A 19,515-nucleotide genomic window follows, 5' to 3' on the forward strand; every position below is an offset into this window, starting at 1 on the left:
TTTCCATAGTGTTGCTATGAAAAGCGCAGCGCCGGCATCCACGAGCGTAGAATCATAGATATTCTCCGCTAATGGGATTTAAATCGCGGCATGGTGTGATTGCCATGATTCTCCACGGTGAGCCTATCTATCAAATAGGCTCACCTCGGAGACCTGACAGCGCTCCCACCTCCTCCCCCGCGGTGGAATATCGCTAGAGATATTCCGCCTCGGCCGTGGACAGGGGCCCAACTCATCTCTGTGAATTGACTCCACAGGATTATTCAATTTGCAAACTGAAAGTGCTGATTAGCTAACTGTCCACTTTCATTTTTAAGTGACCTTGGATTGTGGTTAACAACCACAGCTCTATAAACAAAATAATAGAAAGACCTTTGTAATACATTCAATGGAATCTTTCAGCTTTAACGTGCTGTCCAAACTGCAGGCATCGTGTTATAGAGCAGAAGAAGCTGAATAGATTGATATACAGTTTCATGATGAAGGATTCAGTACAACTTGCATTTTATTCATTTATATCTCTGCACATTTGGGGCTGAACAGTCCAGTGGGCGGAGCTATCAGTGATTGGCAGCTACCTGTGTATGATTGTGCATAGAGAAATAGCTGTTACTGATAGCACCACCCACTGGACCTGTAAGCTGAATTAGCAGCTGCTGGACCTTTAAGCACAGAATGTCCAGAGATTTAAATGAATAAAACACAAGTTATACTGAAACTTTCCCTACAAAACTATATAATAATCTGCTCAGCTCCCTGCCTGCCGAATGGAATGCATTTTCAATGTGACAGTTTCCCTTTAAACACAAACATTAACATTTTTTTATGGGAGGTTACACAATTACACGAGGGAAGGAACACTTTTTATTTAGTTATTTTTTCATATTAACCCCTTAATGCCAAAGGGCGTAATTGTGCGTCCTGGCAGCGGGGTACTTAACGCAACAGTACATACAGTTACACCCTGGGGTTAGCAAGAGATCAGAAGAGATCCTGCGCTATTCGGCAGCAGGAGCCGGCTGTTACCAATACCAAGACTCCCACTATAACAGCGGGGGTTCATTGGGACAGCAATCCCCGCTGTTAATCCCTTCCCTGTTGTGATCTATGTAGAACGTGACATATAAAGGGCTCACAGAGGCGCTCCCTCTGTGATGTCATCGGACCCTCCACTATGTAATTGCAGAGGGCTGTGGAGTTACCATGGCAATAAGATGCCAAATACAGGTGTCCTGTATTGCCAGTGCCTATGATGGGTATAGCAATCGATAAGGCATGCCAGACAGAAGTCCTGCAATGCTTTATCTTAGTGATCATAACAGCTATGGTACAAGTCCCCCACAGGAACACAAATAGTGTAAAAAAAAAGATCAAAACACTGTCAAAATAAAAAAATGTAAAAAAAAAAAAAAAAGCTAACAAAACCCTTTTTTGTGCTTTTTTCCCTTTTAGTATAAAAAAGTGTTAATTAAAATCCCACATATTTGGTATCATTGTATCCATAATGACGCATACAACAAATTGAACACACTTTTTTCCTGCATGGCAAAAAGTGTAAAAAAAAAAATAACAAACTGAGGCAAAATACTTATATTTTTCATTTTGCCCCCACCCCCAAAAAAGCACTAAAAGTGATTTAAAAACCCCAAAATGGTACCCATATAAACTACAGCTTGTTATGCAAAAAACAAGCCCTCACAGAGAACTGCCCATGGAAAATTAAGTTATTGGACTTGCAGCGATTTAGAAAAGCAAATAATTTCCAAACGAAGGGTTTTTATTGCTGAAAAGTGGAAAACCTAAAAAAAAAAATTAGAATTTTGGTATCGTTGTAATCGTACCAACCCACAGAAAAAAATGTATTGTGTCATTTTTTCTGCAGGATTAACGCTGTAAAAAAACTTACTGAAACAATGGCAGAATTAAAGGGGTTGTCTCGCGGCAAACCTCAAAATTTTACCTTACCCCATTCCCCCTGTCACCTCCCTGGCATAAAATAGCAAATTAAAGTGGTTTTTAAACTGCTTGCTACTCACCGATCCGACGAAATAAGGACTTTAAAAATCTTCTCCCAAAGATGGCCGCCGGTCCTTTCCCAGGGATGCACTGCGGCTTTCTCCCAAGGTGCACCGCGGGTCTTCTCCCATGGTGCACCATGGGCTCTGTGCGTTACATTGCCGATTCCAGCCTCCTGATTGGCTGGAATCGGCACACGTGACGGGGCGGAGCTACGATGACGACGCGGTGACCAGCTCTCCGGCACGAGCGGCTCCATTCACCAGGCAGAAGACTGCACAGCGCAAGCGCGTCTAAAAAAGCAAGAAGACATCAGAATTAGACGGATCCATGGCGACGGGGACGCTAGCAACGGAGCAGGTAAGTGAATAACTTCTGTATGGCTCATATTTAATGCACGATGTATATTACAAAGTGCATTAATATGGCCATACAGAAGTGTCTAACCCCACTTGCTTTCGCGAGACAACCCCTTTAATGTTTTCTTTCTCTCCCTGCTATCATAAAAAAATTAATAAAAGTTTTACAATACATTATATGCACCCAAAAATGGCACCATTAAAAATTACATCTCACCACGCAAAAAAACAAGCCCTCATACGGCCATGTCGACAAAAAAATAAAAAAGTTCTGGCTTTTGAAAAGAGGAGATGAAATTCCCCCAAAAATCATTTTGTCATCAACACTAAAATAGGCCATGTCCTTAAGGGGTTAAGAAGATTTCACTTTTTTGTGCACATAGTAGTTATTCATTTTTATACTAAGTTATCCAGTGTTCCACTATACATTCTTTGTCAGTTCATCATGATTTACAAAATCTCCTCTTGCTGTGATTCAATAGAATTGTTTACTTGCAGCAGATGTACATTTGTCCTGGCTATGTAATGATCATTCCTGTGCTTGGATCATTACGAGATAGAGCTGACTCACTGTAGTGTAACAAGCTAAGCACCTGTGTGTTCATTACGTGGTAAGACCAGTTTTACCTCCTGGAAATAAGCAATGATGGTTCCTGTTGAATGACTGTAAGCAGAGATTTGAACACCTGTGATATTCGATACAAATGACTAACTGTGACAATTCTACAGACATAAGTGGTGCTACATAGGCATGCTCTCCTCTTCCTGCAGTTAGCTGTACAGCACACATTCACGGAAACAGGGGGGTTTTGAGGCTCAGTAAAAGAGTAGAGATTACTATCAGGTTTTCAATATTTCACACTCTCAGTGCTTCTGAGTAAAGAATTTCAATATGTTTTCCTTCTAAGTGGTTACAGTTGTTTCCATAGGATCTGGCACATGAAGTTACTGAGTGTGTTGATTTTGTGTTTCCGTTTTGCCTGGAACCCTGAGTATTTCAAGGCTCTCGGTGAATGACCTGGGACCTTGAGCGAACATTCCACTCTTTAGTAAAGTATGAACACAAAAGTCTGATGACTTCTGCTTTTAATTCCTCCTTACAACCAGAGGAACTTTCGTCTTTTTTGATAAACACTTTAATTTATCTAAAAAAAGGCAGGTTGCACACAAGTGTATTACAAGCACATGTATGTATCCATAATATGGATGAGTGTCCTGGCCCAACTACAGGTCTACTGACCAAAACTCAGACCAACTATTAGGGATCTATGATGAACATCATAGTGACACTTCAGGTCACTAGACCCACAGATGGGCCAGAACTAGAGATGAGCGAGCACCAAAATGCTTGGGTGCTCGTTACTCGAGACGAAATTTTCGCAATGCTCGAGGGTTCGTTTCGAGTAACAAACCCCATTGAAGTCAATGGGCGACTCCAGCATTTTTGTATATCACTGATGCTCGCTAAGGTTTTCATTTGTGAAAAATCTGGGAAATTCAAGAAAGTTATGGGAACGACACAGAAACGGATAGGGCAGGCGAGGGGCTACATGTTGGGCTGCATCTCAAGTTCCCAGGTCCCACTATTCAGCCGCAATAGCGGCAAGAGTGCTTCTGAAAAACCCTCATTAGCAAGGCATACCTTAGCTAAGCACCACACTACCTCCAACTAAGCACAATTACTGCCTGCATGACACTCCGCTGGCACTTCTCCTGGGTTACATGCTGCCCCCCCCCCCCCCCCCCGCACGACCCAGTGTCCACAGCGCACACCAAAGTGTCCCTGCGCAGCCTTCAGCTGCCCTCATGCCACACGCTGGCCTCATAGCCACACCACCCTCATGTCTATTTATAAGTGCGTCTGCCATGAGGAGGAACCGCAGGCACACACTGCAGAGGGTTTGCAGGGCCAGGCAGCGACCCTCTTTAAAAGGGGCGGGGCGATAGCCCACAATGCTGTACAGAAGCAATGAGAAATCCAATCCTGTGCCACCTCCATCAGGAGCTGCACATGTAGGCATAGCAATGGGGAACCCATGTGCCACACACTATTCATTCTGTCAAGGTGTCGCATAGCTCAATCCACACTGCAAGGGGAAAGCCGTCTGCTCTCTTCCCCCTACCCAAATCAGTCAGTGTCTTTGTGCCAGACAGGTCAAACACAGCAATGGAAACTAAGTTTGCACCAACAGCATAGGTGGGTCCTAGAAAACCCAAGACATGAACCCAAAATTGATCTGACCAGCCAAACATGGCAGACTTGCACCGCGGCCACGACATAGGCCTCGGCCCCCAGCTTCAGCAATCCTAGGCAGGAAGCGGACTTTCACTGCCCCCAGGACATAGGCCTCTGCACAAACCCTCAGCAATCGCGGGCCTACAGCGGACTCCAATGCTAGCGTAGCTGTGCACGTCTCATTAGCGCTGTATTGCTCCTGTAGTTTGTCCCAATGCAGTGCCCCGGATAGTGGAGTTAACATCAGATTAAATACAGGTGGGCTTCGGCCCACACTGCATGCCCCAGTCAGACCGGGGTTTTTTATAAATAGTCACAGGCAGGTAAAACTCCGCAATGGGAATTCCGTGTGCACCGACAGCATGGGTGGCTCCCTGGAACCTACCGGTACATAAATAAATCCCATTGCAGTGCCCAGCACAGCTAAGGTAACGTCAGGTTTAATGCAGGTGGGCTTCGGCCCACACTGCATGCCCCAGTCAGACCGGGGTTCTTTATAAGTAGACACATGCAGTTACAACTCCGTGTGGACCGACAGCATGGGTGGCTCCCTGGAACCCACCGGCGGTACATATATACATCCCATTGCAGTGCCCAGCACAGCTGAGGTAACGTCCGATTAAATGCAGGTGGTCTTCGGCCCACACTGCATGCCCCAGTCTGACCGGGGTTTTTAATACATAGACACTGGCAGGTACAAATCCCTAATGTGAAGTCCCTGTGGACCCACAGCATGGGTGGCTCCCTGGAACCCATCAGCGGAACATAAATATATCCCATTGCAGTGCCCTGCTCAGCAGAGCTAACGTCACATACAATACAGGTGTGCTTCGGCCCACAGTGCATGCCCCAGTCAGAGTGGTAATATGTACCTTAACAGTAACAGCGTTGGTGGGAATGTGGTGGTGACTGCGGACCTAGTAGCGCGGTTGTATTTAGTTGGTTTTCGGAATGTGGCCAGGATTAAGTGGGCCGTGGCGGGGGGATGGTGGGGGGGCTCTTTTGTTGTGTCGGTAAAGGTGAAATTCTTGGACTGCCACCAGACGGACCAATGCAAAGGTATTTGGCAAGAATGTTTTCATTGTTGGAGGAGGAGGGGGATGTTTTTGAGGCACTACGTGTCCTCTCCATGTGTCCGTGGTTATATGCACCTTAACAGTAACTGCATTGGTGGGAAATGGCCTCGCCACCATCATGTCTTTGGGAAGCCTCCGTTTCCACACCCCAGTGACATAGCATTAGCAGTGGTATAGGCAGAGCCCATAATTAGTAACATTTCAGCGGTAGCATCAGGGACAGGCCCCAGTAACATGTCACTAGCAGCATTATAGGGGGAGCACAGTATTAGTTCCATTTCAGTAGTACTAGCAGTCCAGACAGGCCCCAGTAACAATTCCGAAGCAGCAGTATAGGGGGAGCACAGTCTTAGTTCCATTTCAGTAATAGTAGCAGTCAAGACAGGCCCCAGTAACAATTCTGAAGCAGCAGTATAGGGGGAGCACAGTATTAGTTCCATTTCAGTAGTAGTAGCAGTCAAGACAGGCCCCAGTAACAATTCCGAAGCAGCAGTATAGGGGGAGCACAGTATTAGTTCCATTTCAGTAGTAGTAGCAGTCAAGACAAGCCACAGTAACATTCCCGTTGCAGCAGTTTAGGGAGATAATAGTCTCTTTCACATTTCAGTAGTTGCAGTATAGACAAGGCCCCAGTAACATTTATGTAGCAAAAGTGTGGGCCAACCCCACACACCTTGCTGTAGCATGAGTGCAGGCGAAGCCCATAAAAATGACTAGGATTACACTGTAGGCGAGGGCCCAAAAAATTGGTGTACCAACAGCACTAATGTACCTCAGAAAAATTGCCCAGGCCCAACCAAGAGGGCAGGTGAAACCCATTAATCGCTTTGGTTAATGTGGCTTAATTTGTAACTAGGCCTGGAGGCAGCCCAGTTAAAATAAAAATTGGTTCAGGTGCAAGTTTCAACGCTTTAATGAGAATTGAAACGTATAAACATTGTTTACAAAAGTCATATGGCTGAGCCTTGTGGGCCTAAGAAAAATTGCCCGTTCTGCGTGATTATGTGAGGTTTCAGGAGGAGGAGGATGAATATAATACACAAATTGATGAAGCTTTTTTGAACTTTTTGGGAAAAAGCCCACTGCCTGTGATATGCGCTGTATTTCGATTGCCCTGTAGGAGGCTGACTTCGCGTACGTAACGCACTGCAGAGGCAGGCAACAATTATGCGCAAGGCTGGGTATTAATTCAACAACTACTACCCCCAGCAGAGACACAGTAAACTGAAGGCAGTGACAGGCAGGCCTAATATTGTATTTTTTTGAACTTTTTGGGAAAAAGCCCACTGCCTATATAGCCAGTATACCTCTCTCCCTGCCTCACCAGTACTGCCCCTATACTGAGTAAAATGACTGCAGACTGAGGAAGCTATGGTCTGCACGCCCGACATCCAAAAAAAAAATTTGTGCTACACTGCTAAAAGCAGCCTCAACAGTACTGCACACGGTCAGATGTGGCCCTAAGAAGGACTGTTGGGGTTCTTGAAGACTAAAATAACACCTAACACTCTCCCTATAGCAGCAGCAGCATCAGCAGCACTTTCCCTGATCTATGTCAGCATGCATCTGTGGTGAGCCGCGGGCGGGGCAGATTTAAATACGCGGGTGTCATCTGATCTCCCCAGCCACTCACTGCAGAGGGGTGGTATAGGGCTGGAACGTCACAGGGGGAAGTTGTAATGCCTTCCATGTCTTTCTATTGGCCAGAAAAGCGCGCAAATTTCTCAGAGATGAAAGTGAAAGTAACTCGAACATCGCGTAGTGCTCGTCTCGAGTAACGAGCATCTCGAACACCCTAATACTTGAACGAGTATCAAGCTCGGACGAGTATGCTCGCTCATCCCTAGCCAGAACACTAGTCTGTATTATAGACACATATATTTTGTCATAATACGCTCATGTGAAACGGTCCTAATAAAAAAAATTGTACAAAATCTACTGGTATAAAGGTGAATGCCCCCGGACGGATTTGCATTGTGTTTCACGTGACGGAAATCTGAGGCTGAATTCCGCAGTGGCAAGGTTCTATTGAAGCTAATAGCTTTCTGTCTGCCAGCGCAAACATGCGGATTTGTACCACAGATTTCCGCGAGCGTGAAAAACTCACAGCATATTTATTTTACCACAAATTTGCCATGGGAGGGCTCCATTGATATCAAAGGAAGCGAAACCGTGGAAATCCACATGGAAAAACGAGATCATTCACTGGCACATTTTTTGTTTTGATTCATGGTTCTCCCGTGGCGTAAATCTGCAGGCGTATTCCACATGAGTCCTGAAGGAGATGTACTATATATGTTTGCTCCAGATTTTGTAGACACTAAGGAAGTGAAAAAGGAACAACAACCTTTATACCATTAACATATAAAAGGCCTATTTGTATTGATAACATTGCTGAGATATCATTCTTGTTACAGTCTACCATCCCTTAGGATAGAAACAATAAGAGAAACAGTAATAGAGATTTATCCACATTAGGAAAGTCACTTCTTTCGCTCTCTCCTGTCTAAAAAGTGTGTGCCTCTCTTACGTACCACTAGCAATTCATAGGGCTGAGCAACAGGGCATTTAAAAGGTAAGTAATAGAGATGAGCGAGCACCAAAATGCTCGAGTGCTCGTTACTCGAGTCAAACTTTCAGTGATGCTCGAGAGTTCGTTTCGAGTAACGAACCCCATTGAAGTCAATGGGCGACTCGAGCATTTTTTAATATGACTGGTGCTCCGCTAAGGTTTTCATTCGTGAAAATCTTAGCAAATCCCCAAAGTCATGTAAAAAGCACAGAAATAGATAGGGCAGGCGAGGAGCAACATGCAGGGCTGCATTTCGGGCTCTGAGGTCTCACTATTAAGCCACAATAGTGGCAAGAGTGAGACCCCCCCCCCCCCGCACTGTCAGCATAAAGATCGTTCTCCTCTGCCACAGCTGTAACAGCTGTGGCAGAGAAGAATGATGTTAGCCCATTGAATTCAATGGAGCCGGCAATACAGCCGGCTCTATTGAAAGCAATGGGCTGCCGGCGAGTGTGGGATGAATTTTCGGGAAGGGCTTAAAAATATAATGAATGACAGCCAATCAGAGGCAGCACTCACTCACCCATTCATGAATTCATGAATGGGTGAGTGAGAGCTGCCTCTGATTGGTGAGGCTGTGACCAATCAGAGGCAGCTCATTCAGCAGGCGGGGATTTTAAATCCCCGGCTGCTGAATAATACTCACAGAAGTTCAGGAGAACTGCCGGCCGGCCGTGGCTGAACTCCGTCTGCCGGGACAAGGTGAGTATATTTTTTTTTTTTACTTTTTACACATTTCTGGATGAATTTCAGGGAAGGGCTTATATTTTTAAGCCCTTCCCTAAAATTCATCCCGCGCTCGCCGGCAGCCCATTGCTTTCAATGGGGCCGGCTGTATTGCCGGCTCCATTGAATTCAATGATCAGTGCTCGTTTAATTGAGACGAGTACCGCGTGGTGCTCGTCTCGAGTAACGAGCATCTCGAGCACCCTAATACTCGAACGAGCATCAAGCTCGGACGAGTATGCTCGCTCATCTCTAGTAAGTAATATTGTTTTTACTTCTTTTATACAGTTATACATGCTCTCCAAAAATCTTGTACAACCGTTGTAACATTTTCCCTCTGTTCTAATTTGGTTTACTCTGTTTTTTCATTATCCCTTCCTAGAGCTATGACGTTTTTTGTAATTTTTGTAAACTTCAACAGTGCTATCCTCACTTTGCCGGTCAGTATGGGTATGGTGATGCCAAATTTATTTAGTGTTTTTTGTATTAGTATTTTTATAAAATAAAAACTTTAAAAAAAAAAGGACTTTCTGTGCCATCTTCTGATGCTCAGAACTTTTTCATTTTGGGGTGGAGTGGGTACTTTATATATATTGTGGCAAGTTAGGGGGTATTGAGCTCTTGGGAACACCATCTATCCTCCACCTAAATGGGTGATCGCACCTCAGTAGCCCACATCCAGGCCAGAATTTGCTGTTAAACTCAGGAAGTCCACTTATTTTGGTAACATAACAGACCGCAAAAGTAACATAATCTTCACACTGTTTTTATAGTTATAGTACACACATTTATGATAAATATCCCTGGCCATCTGGCTGCTAAATAACACTGGCTATTTTCTATCGTAGGCCTAGTGCCTCAAATGCATAGCACACAGTCCAACAAATATGCTACCTAACCAGGGTGTCAGACCTGTGATATGCAGTCACAGCAACTTGGTCTCCACTGGACCTCTCTTAGAGACTCCAACTCTCTGGCTTTCAGCAGCAGAAGCAGTGCTCAATGTGTCTGGAGTTTTTAACTTCTCCAGACACACCCAGACAGCTGCTGATTAATACACTGAATATCTGCTTCACACTGGCTATCGGGAAATCACTGCAATAAAAATGGCGACAAAATTGCAATTTTTTTCCCCATGATTTTTGAGCGTCAGAGCTTCTTTTTCTCACTAAAACATTGTGCAGCTTGCCATTATGTTGCATTTTTTATTGCGCGATTTTACCGCGATTTTGTTGTGCAGAAGTAATTCATTCTTTCCAATGTTAAAAATGCATTGCATGAAAATCGAGAGTTCGTGCTTTGTGATGTGATTAAAATGAGGCTCCATGAGGAAACATGGGAGATTTAAAAAAAAGCAAAACGCAGAAAGATAGGTCATGCTGTGATTTTTTTTTCATGTAACATCACATGAGTGAAAACATTGCAAATGTAAAGGAAACCATTGAAAATCATTGGCTTCATAATTCTGCGTTATCACTCACTCTTGCATCATGCGATTTTATTGCCAGTGTGGAGGCACCCTTGCAGCCTTCTGCAGGCCATTCTGTGTACTGCCTTGCCACAACAGCTTTTTGATCACTTTTTATTCCATGTTTGAGAGGAGAACGGATGACTAATAAAAAACCAAACATTCTATTCGAATGGCTTTCACTGCGTGGAATAAATCATGCAAAATTTTAATAAATTGAACTGTTATGCACATGGCTATACCAATTATGTTTATTTTTTGACAGTATTTAATATGTACATTTTTTATTTATTAAACGTTTTACATTTTTTTAGTCCTACTATGAGACTTTAACATGCGATTGCTTGATCACTCATACAATACACTGCAATCATTTTGTATTACCCTATAGTGTATGGTACCTTTAATTTTTGCCTATTAAGTCTTGCTGTGATAGGCCTGAGAGACTTCTGTAAGGCTCCCTGTCCACGGGCGTTGCAATATCCTGGATCTCCGCCGCGGGAGCCACCGCCCGGGAGCAGGAGCCAGCAGACGGATCTCCGCGGTCAAGCCTATCTGACAGATAGGCTGATTGAGGAGAATCATGGCAATTTGCAACATGCTGCTAATTGCCAGCCGCGAGCGGAGAAACGCAATAATTCTCTGATCGTGGACACAGGGCAAGACTATGGAAATCTTCAGACAGCGTGATTCGCCAGTGATTTACCGCCGGCTAAATCACATCCGTGGACAGGGGGCCTAAGCCACATTCTGCCATGGCTACCCAGAGGCCCCCCAAGCAATTTCAGCATCTCTCTCTGCAGGGGGAAGAGGCTGGAAGAGCCGGAAGCGGTGCACTGAGGTCCCGCCGCCTCTCTACCTCCTCTCCACCTCTCCTCCGCCCCTCTGCACTATTTGCAATGAGAGGAAGCGGGACGGGGGCAGGGCTAAGTTCCGGGAATTAGCTCCGCCCCCGTCCCACCTCTCCTAATTGAAAATAGTGCAGGGGGGTGGAGAGGAGGCAGAGAGGGAGCGGGAGCTCAGAGCACTGCTCCCGGCTCTTCCCCTGCAGAGAGAGAGACGCCGTATATTGGCCGGCATGAATTCCCCGGCTGATATATGGTAGTCTGAATGCACCCTTAGATCTTAAAGTATATATAAAAATAAAAGAAATATTAGAAATGAATTCAGAGACTTTATTGAACTTCATCCGTCTAAAAGTGCATATTAAATAGTGCTACCCTGCCACAATATAACTGTTCATATACAGTAGAGATACAGAAGAATCTCAGACAGCATATACAATATGTTGATCAACAGAGCAAGATTTGAATTTTATTATTTAGGCAAAATCTGCAATTGGCTACATTTTACTTTATGCTGTATGTATTGTACTGGACCCCAAAGAAGCTCCCATCCTCTGTATAGAAAGTGATACAGTTTCCAACAGCTATGCCTGACTTTCATATGAAAGAACTTGCTTTATCTGTATCAGTCATTTGCTTAATTTCCTTAATCTGTATTTTCTATTACTTTTAGTTGACATTTTGGAGGCTTTGGAACCAATTACCAATTTTCCATATAGCTATGGTTTAAGCATACAATATTTTCAATATAGACTGGTTGTTCCAAAAACAATTAATATTGTATGTTGAGGGATCACTGTGCTGCATTTCTCCTGCAGTACCGGCTATATAATCGTGCAGCTTTGCCATGAAATATCAGCTGATTATGCCAAGTTTCAGCTGCCAGACCAGCAGACAGCAGATGATTGATAGTTAGCCCACATTTAAAGAAAGGTTGTCCAGATAGAACAACTCGTTAATGAGAAGATATTTATTGCAAATACTCAGACACTCGTAACACTTTATAATGATACCACTGACTGCAATATCAATAAAGTATGCTGAAGCAGTATGCTACATAGCTTTAATGGGAGTATGAAAAAAATGTCTTATCAGTGATGATTAGGGATGAGCGAGCATACTCGTCCGAGCTTGATGCTCGTTCGAGTATTAGGGTGTTCGAGATGCTCGTTACTCGAGACGAGCACCACGCGATGTTCGAGTTACTTTCACTTTCATCTCTGAGAAATTTGCGCGCTTTTCTGGCCAATAGAGAGACAGGGAAGGCATTACAACTTCCTCCTGTGATGTTCCAGCCCTATACCACCCCTCTGCAGTGAGTGGCTGGGGAGATCAGATGACACCCGAGTATTTAAATCTGCCCCGCCCGCGGCTCGCCTCAGATGCATGCTGACAGAGATCAGGGAAAGTGCTGCTGATGCTGCTATAGGGAGAGTGTTAGGTGTTATTTTAGTCTTCAAGAACCCCAACGGTCCTTCTTAGGGCCACATCTGACCGTGTGCAGTACTGTTGAGGCTGCTTTTAGCAGTGTTGCACAATTTATTTTTTTTTGCATATCGGGCGTGCAGACCATAGCGTCCTCAGTCTGCAGTCATTGTACAGAGTATAGGGGCAGTACTGGTGAGGCAGGGACAGTGGGAAAGGTGAAAGAGATATACTGGCTATATAGGCAGTGGGCTTTTTCCCAAAAAGTTCAAAAAAATACTGTATTTGGCCTGCCTGTCACTGCCTTCAGTTTACTGCGTCTCTGCTGGGGGTAGTAGTTGGTGAATTAATACCCAGCCTTGCGCATAATTGTTGCCTGCCTCTGCAGTGCGTTACGTACGCGAAGTCAGCCTCCAACAGGAAAATCGAAATACAGTGTATATCACAGGCAATGTGGTTGTTCCCAAAAACTTCAAAAAAATACTGTATTTGGCCTGCCTGTCACTGCCTTCAGTTTACTGCGTCTCTGCTGGGGGTAGTAGTTGGTGAATTAATACCCAGCCTTGCGCATAATTGTTGCCTGCCTCTGCAGTGCGTTACGTACGCGAAGTCAGCCTCCCACAGGGAAATCGAAATGCAGTGTATATCACAGGCAGTGTGGTTGTTCCCAAAAACTTCAAAAAAATACTGTATTTGGCCTGCCTGTCACTGCCTTCAGTTTACTGCGTCTCTGCTGGGGGTAGTAGTTGGTGAATTAATACCCAGCCTTGCGCAAAATTGTTTCCTGCCTCTGCAGTGTGTTACGTACGCGAAGTCAGCCTCCAACCACAGGCCAATAAGCGGCACATTTAATTACAGCGTTCTGTTTCTGCTAATCTCGTAATACACCATGCTGAGGGGTAGGGGTAGGCCTAGAGGACGTGGATGGGGGTGAGGACGCGGAGGCCCAAGTCAGGGTGTGGGCACAGGCCGAGCTCCTGGTCCAGGTTTATCGCAGCCGACTGCTACGGGATTAGGAGAGAGGCAAGTTTATTTGGTCCCCAGATTCATCTCACAATTAATGGGTCCACGTGGTAGACCTTTATTAGAAAATGAGCAGTGTGAGCAGGTCCTGTCGTGGATGGCAGAAAGTGCATCCAGCAATCTATCGACCACACAGTCTTCTAGGCCATCCACAGCTGCAACTCTGAATCCTCTGGCTGCTGCTCCTCCTTCCTCCCAGCCTCCTCACTCCATGAAAATGACACATTCTGAGGAGCATGCAGACTCCCAGGAACTGTTCTCGGGCCCCTGCCCAGGTTGGGCAGCAATGGTTCCTCTCCCACCAGAGGAGTTTATCGTGACCGATGCCCAACTTTTGGAAAGTTCCCGGGGTCCGGGGATGAGGCTGGGGACTTCTGGCAACTGTCTCAAGAGCTTTCAGTGGGTGAGGAGGATGATGACGATGAGACACAGTTGTCTATCAGTGAGGTAGTAGTAAGGGCAGTAAGTCCGAGGGAGGAGCGCACAGAGGATTTGGAGGAAGAGCAGCTGGACAATGAGGTGACTGACCCTACCTGATTTGCTAAGCCTACTAAGGACAGGTCTTCAGAGGGGGAGGCAAGTGCAGCAGCAGGGCAGGTTGGAAGAGGCAGTGCGGTGGCCAGGGGTAGAGGCAGGGCCAGACCAAATAATCCACCAACTGTTTCCCAAAGCGCCCTCTCGCGCCATGCCACCCTGCAGAGGCCGAGGTGCTCAAAGGTGGGACGAAGGCCGTTCACCGCCTCCGGTTTGCACCACTGCCTCTCCCCCTGTGCCCCAACCTGCCACTGAGATCCAACCCCCCTCTCAGGACACAGGCAAGACCGTCTCCCGGCCTGCACCCACACGCTCACCTCCGCTGTCCTCGGCCCCATCCAGCAATGTCTCTCAGCGCAGCGTCCAGACGTCGCTAGCGCAACTGTTTGAGCACAAGTACACCGCCACGCACCTGCACACTCAAGCATTAAATGTGCACATAGCCAAATTGATCAGCCTGGAGATGCTGCCGTATAGGCTTGTGGAAACTGAGGCTTTCAAAAACATGATGGCGGCGGCGGCCCCGCGCTACTCGGTTCCCAGTCGCCACTACTTTTCCCGATGTGCCGTCCCAGCCCTGCACGACCACGTCTTCCGCAACATTGTACGCACCCTCACCAACGCGGTTACTACCAAGGTCCACTTAACAACAGACACGTGGACAAGCACAGGCGGGCAGGGCCACTATATCTCCCTGTCGGAACATTGGGTGAATTTAGTGGAGGCTGGGACCGAGTCAGAGCCTGGGACCGCTCACGTCCTACCCACCCCCAGAATTGCGGGCCCCAACTCGGTGGTGCTATCTGCGGCGGTGTATGCTACCTCCACTAAACCACCCTCCTCCTCCTCCTCCTACGCAACCTCTGTCTCGCAATCAAGATGTGTCAGCAGCAGCACGTCGCCACCAGTCCGTGTTGCGCAGGGTGGCAGCACAGCGGTGGGCAAGCGCCAGCAGGCCATGCTGAAACTACTCGGCTTAGGAGAGAAGAGGCACACGGCCCACGAACTGCTGCAGGGTCTGACAGAGCAGACCGACCGCTGGCTTTCGCCGCTGAGCCTCCAACCGGGCATGGTCGTGTGTGACAACGGCCGTAACCTGGTGGCGGCTCTGCAGCATGGCAGCCTCACGCACGTGCCATGCCTGGCCCACGTCTTTAATTTGGTGGTTCAGCGCTTTCTGAAAAGCTACCCACGCTTGTCAGACCTGCTCGGAAAGGTGCGCCGGCTCAGCGCACATTTCCGCAAGTCCAACATGGACGCTGCCACCCTGCGGACCCTGCAACATCGGTTTAATCTGCCAGTGCACCGACTGCTGTGCGACGTGCCCACATGGTGGAACTCTACGCTCTACATGTTGGCCAGGCTCTATGAGCAGCGTAGAGCTATAGTGGAATACCAACTCCAACATGGGCGGTGCAGTGGGAGTCAGCCTCCTCAATTCTTTACAGAAGAGTGGGCCTGGTTGGCAGACATCTGCCAGGTCCTTGGAAACTTTGAGGAGTCTACCCAGATGGTGAGCGGCGATGCTGCAATCATTAGCGTCACCATTCCTCTGCTATGCCTGTTGAGAAGTTCCCTGCAAAGCATAAAGGCAGACACCTTTGCGCTTGGAAACGGAGGCGGGGGAAGACAGTATGTCGCTGGATAGTCAGAGCACCCTCCTGTCTATATCTCAGTGCGTTGAGGAGGAGGAGGAGGAGGAGGGGGAGGAGCATGAGGAGGAGGGGGAAGAGACAGCTTGGCCCACTGCTGAGGGTACCCATGCTGCTTGCCTGTCATCCTTTCAGCGTGTATGGCCTGAAGAGGAGGAGGAGGAGGATCCTGAAAGTGATCTTCCTAGTAAGGACAGCCATGTGTTGCGTACAGGTACCGTGGCACACATGGCGGACTTCAAGTTAGGATGCCTTTCTCGTGACCCTCGCGTTACACGCATTCTGGCCACTACGGATTACTGGGTGTACACACTGCTTGACCCACGGTATAAGGAGAACCTTTGCACTCTCATACCCGAAGAGGAAAGGGGTTCGAGAGTGATGCTAAACCACAGGACCCTGGCGGACAAACTGATGGTAAAATTCCCATCCGACAGCGCTAGTGGCAGAAGGCGCAGTTCTGAGGGCCAGGTAACAGTGGAGGCGCGGAGATCAGGCAGCATGTACAGCGCAGGCAGGGGAACACTCTCCAAGGCCTTTGCCAGCTTTATGGCTCCCCAGCAAGACTGTGTCACCGCTCCCCAGTCAAGGCTGAGTCGGCGGGAGCACTGTAAAAGGATGGTGAGGGAGTACGTAGCCGATCGCACGACCGTCCTCCGTGACGCCTCTGCTCCCTACAACTACTGGGTGTCAAAGCTGGACACGTGGCCTGAACTCGCGCTGTATGCCCTGGAGGTGCTTGCTTGTCCTGCGGCTAGCGTCTTGTCAGAGAGGGTGTTTAGTGCGGCTGGGGGAATCATCACGGATAAGTGTACCCGCCTGTCAACTGACAGTGCCGACAGGCTTACACTCATCAAGATGAACAAAGCCTGGATTTCCCCAGACTTCTCTTCTCCACCAGCGGACAGCAGCGATACCTAAACAATACATAGGCTGCACCCGCGGATGGAAGCATCGTTCTCTATCACCATAAAAAACGGGGACCTTTTAGCTTCATCAATCTGTGTATTATATTGATCCTCCTCCTCCTGCTCCTCCTCCTGAAACCTCACGTAATCACGCCGAACGGGCAATTTTTCTTAGGCCTACAAGGCTCAGTCATATGACTTTTGTAAACAATGTTTATACGTTTCAATTCTCATTAAAGCGTTGAAACTTGCACCTGAACCAATTTTTATTTTAACTGGGCTGCCTCCAGGCCTAGTTACAAATTAAGCCACAGTAACCAAAGCGATTAATGGGTTTCATCTGCCCTCATGGTTGGGCATGGGCAATTTTTCTGAGGTACATTAGTACTGTTGTTACACCAATTTTTTTGGGCCATCGCCTACAGTGTAATCGTAGTAATTTTTATAGGCTTCGCCTGCACTCATGGTACAGCAATGTGTGTGGGGTTGGCCTACACTTTTGCTACATAAATGTAACTGGGGCCTTGTCTATACTGCAACTACTGAAATGTGAAAGAGACTGTTATCTCCCTAAACTGCTGCAACGGGAATGATACTGTGGCCTGTCTTGACTGCTACTACTACTGAAATGAAACCAATACTGTGCTCCCCCTATACTGCTGCTTCGGAATTGTTACTGGGGCCTGTCTTGACTGCTACTATTACTGAAATGGAACTAAGACTGTGCTCCCCTATAATGCTGCTAGTCATATGTTACTGGGGCCTGTCCCTAATGCTACCGCTGAAATGTTACTAATTATGGGCTCTGCCTATACCGCTGCTAATGCTATGTCACTGGGGTGTGGAAACGGAGGCTTCCCAAAGACATGATGGTGGCGAGGCCATTTCCCACCAACGCGGTTACTGTTAAGGTGCATATAACCACGGACACGTGGAGAGGACACGTAGTGCCTCAAAAACATCCCCCTCCTCCTCCAACAATGAAAACATTCATGGCAAATACCTTTGCATTGGTTCGTCTGGTGGCAGTCCAAGAATTTCACCTTTACCGACACAACAAGAGAGCCCCCCACCATCCCCCCGCCATGGCCCACTTAATCCTGGCCACATTCCGAAAACCAACTAAATACAACCGCGCTACTAGGTCCGCAGTCGCCACCACATTCCCACCAACGCGGTTACTGTTAAGGTACATATTACCAGTCTGACTGGGGCATGCACTGTGGGCCGAAGCACACCTGTATTGTATGTGACGTTAGCTCTGCTGAGCAGGGCACTGCAATGGGATACATTTATGCACCGCCGATGGGTTCCAGGGAGCCACCCATGCTGTGGGTCCACAGGGACTTCCCATTAGGGATTTGTAACTGCCAGTGTCTATGTATTAAAAACCCCGGTCAGACTGGGGCATGCAGTGTGGGTTTCAGCCCACCTGCATTTAATAGGACGTTACCTCAGCTGTGCTGGGCAATGCAATGGGATATATTTATGTACCGCCGGTGGCTTCCTGGGACCCACCTATGCTGTTGGTCCACACGGAGTTGTAACTGCATGTGTCTACTTATAAAGAACCCCAGTCTGACTGGGGAATGCAGTGTGGGCCGAAGCCCACCTGCATTAAATCTGACGTTACCTCAGCTGTGCTGGGCACTGCAATGGGATTTATTTATGTACCGCCGGTGGGTTCCAGGGAGCCACCCATGCTGTGGGTCCACAGGGACTTCACATTAGGGATTTGTACCTGCCAGTGTCTATGTATTAAAAACCCCGGTCAGACTGGGGCATGCAGTGTGGGCCAAAGCCCACCTGCATTTAATTGGACGTAACCTCAGCTGTGCTGGGCAATGCAATGGGATATATTTATGTACCGCCGGTGGCTTCCTGGGACCCACCTATGCTGTCGGTCCACAGGGACTTCACATTAGTGAGTTGTACCTGCCTGTGTCTATGTATTGAAAACACCGGTCTGACTGGGGAATGCAGTGTGGGCCGAAGCCCACCTGTATTTAATCTAACGTTAGCTCTACTATCCGGGGCACTGCATTGGGACAAACTACAGGAGCAATACAGCGCTAATGAGACGTGCACAGCTACGCTAGCATCGGAGTCCGCTGTAGGCCCTCGATTGCTGAGGGTTTGTGCAGAGGCCTATGTCCTGGGGGCAGTGAAAGTCCACTTCCTGCCTAGGATTGCTGAAGCTGTGGGCCGAGGCCTATGTCATGGGCGCGGTGCAAGTCTGCCTTGTTTGGCCGCTCAGATCAATTTTTTGTTCATGTCTTGGGCTTCCTAGGACCCCCCTATGCTGTTGGTGCAAACTTAGTTCCCATCACGGTGTTTGACCTGTCTGGCACAAAGGCACTGACTGACTTGGGTAGAGGGCAGAGCGCTGATGGCTTTCCCCTTGCAGTGTGGATTGAGCTATGCGACACCTTGACAGAATGAATAGTGTGTGGCACATGGATTCCCCATTGGTATGCCCACGTTTGCAGCTCCTGACGGAGGTGGCACAGGATTGGAATTCTCATTGCTTCTGTACAGCATTGTGGGCTATCGCCCCGCCCCTTTAAAGAGGGTCGCTGCCTGGCCCTGCCAACCCTCTGCAGTGTGTGCCTGCGGTTCCTCCTCATGGCAGACGCACTCATAAATAGACATGAGGGTGGTGTGGCTGTGAGGCC

Source organism: Eleutherodactylus coqui, chromosome 1, assembly GCF_035609145.1.
Source record: "Eleutherodactylus coqui strain aEleCoq1 chromosome 1, aEleCoq1.hap1, whole genome shotgun sequence".
NCBI classification, from domain to species: domain Eukaryota; kingdom Metazoa; phylum Chordata; class Amphibia; order Anura; family Eleutherodactylidae; genus Eleutherodactylus; species Eleutherodactylus coqui.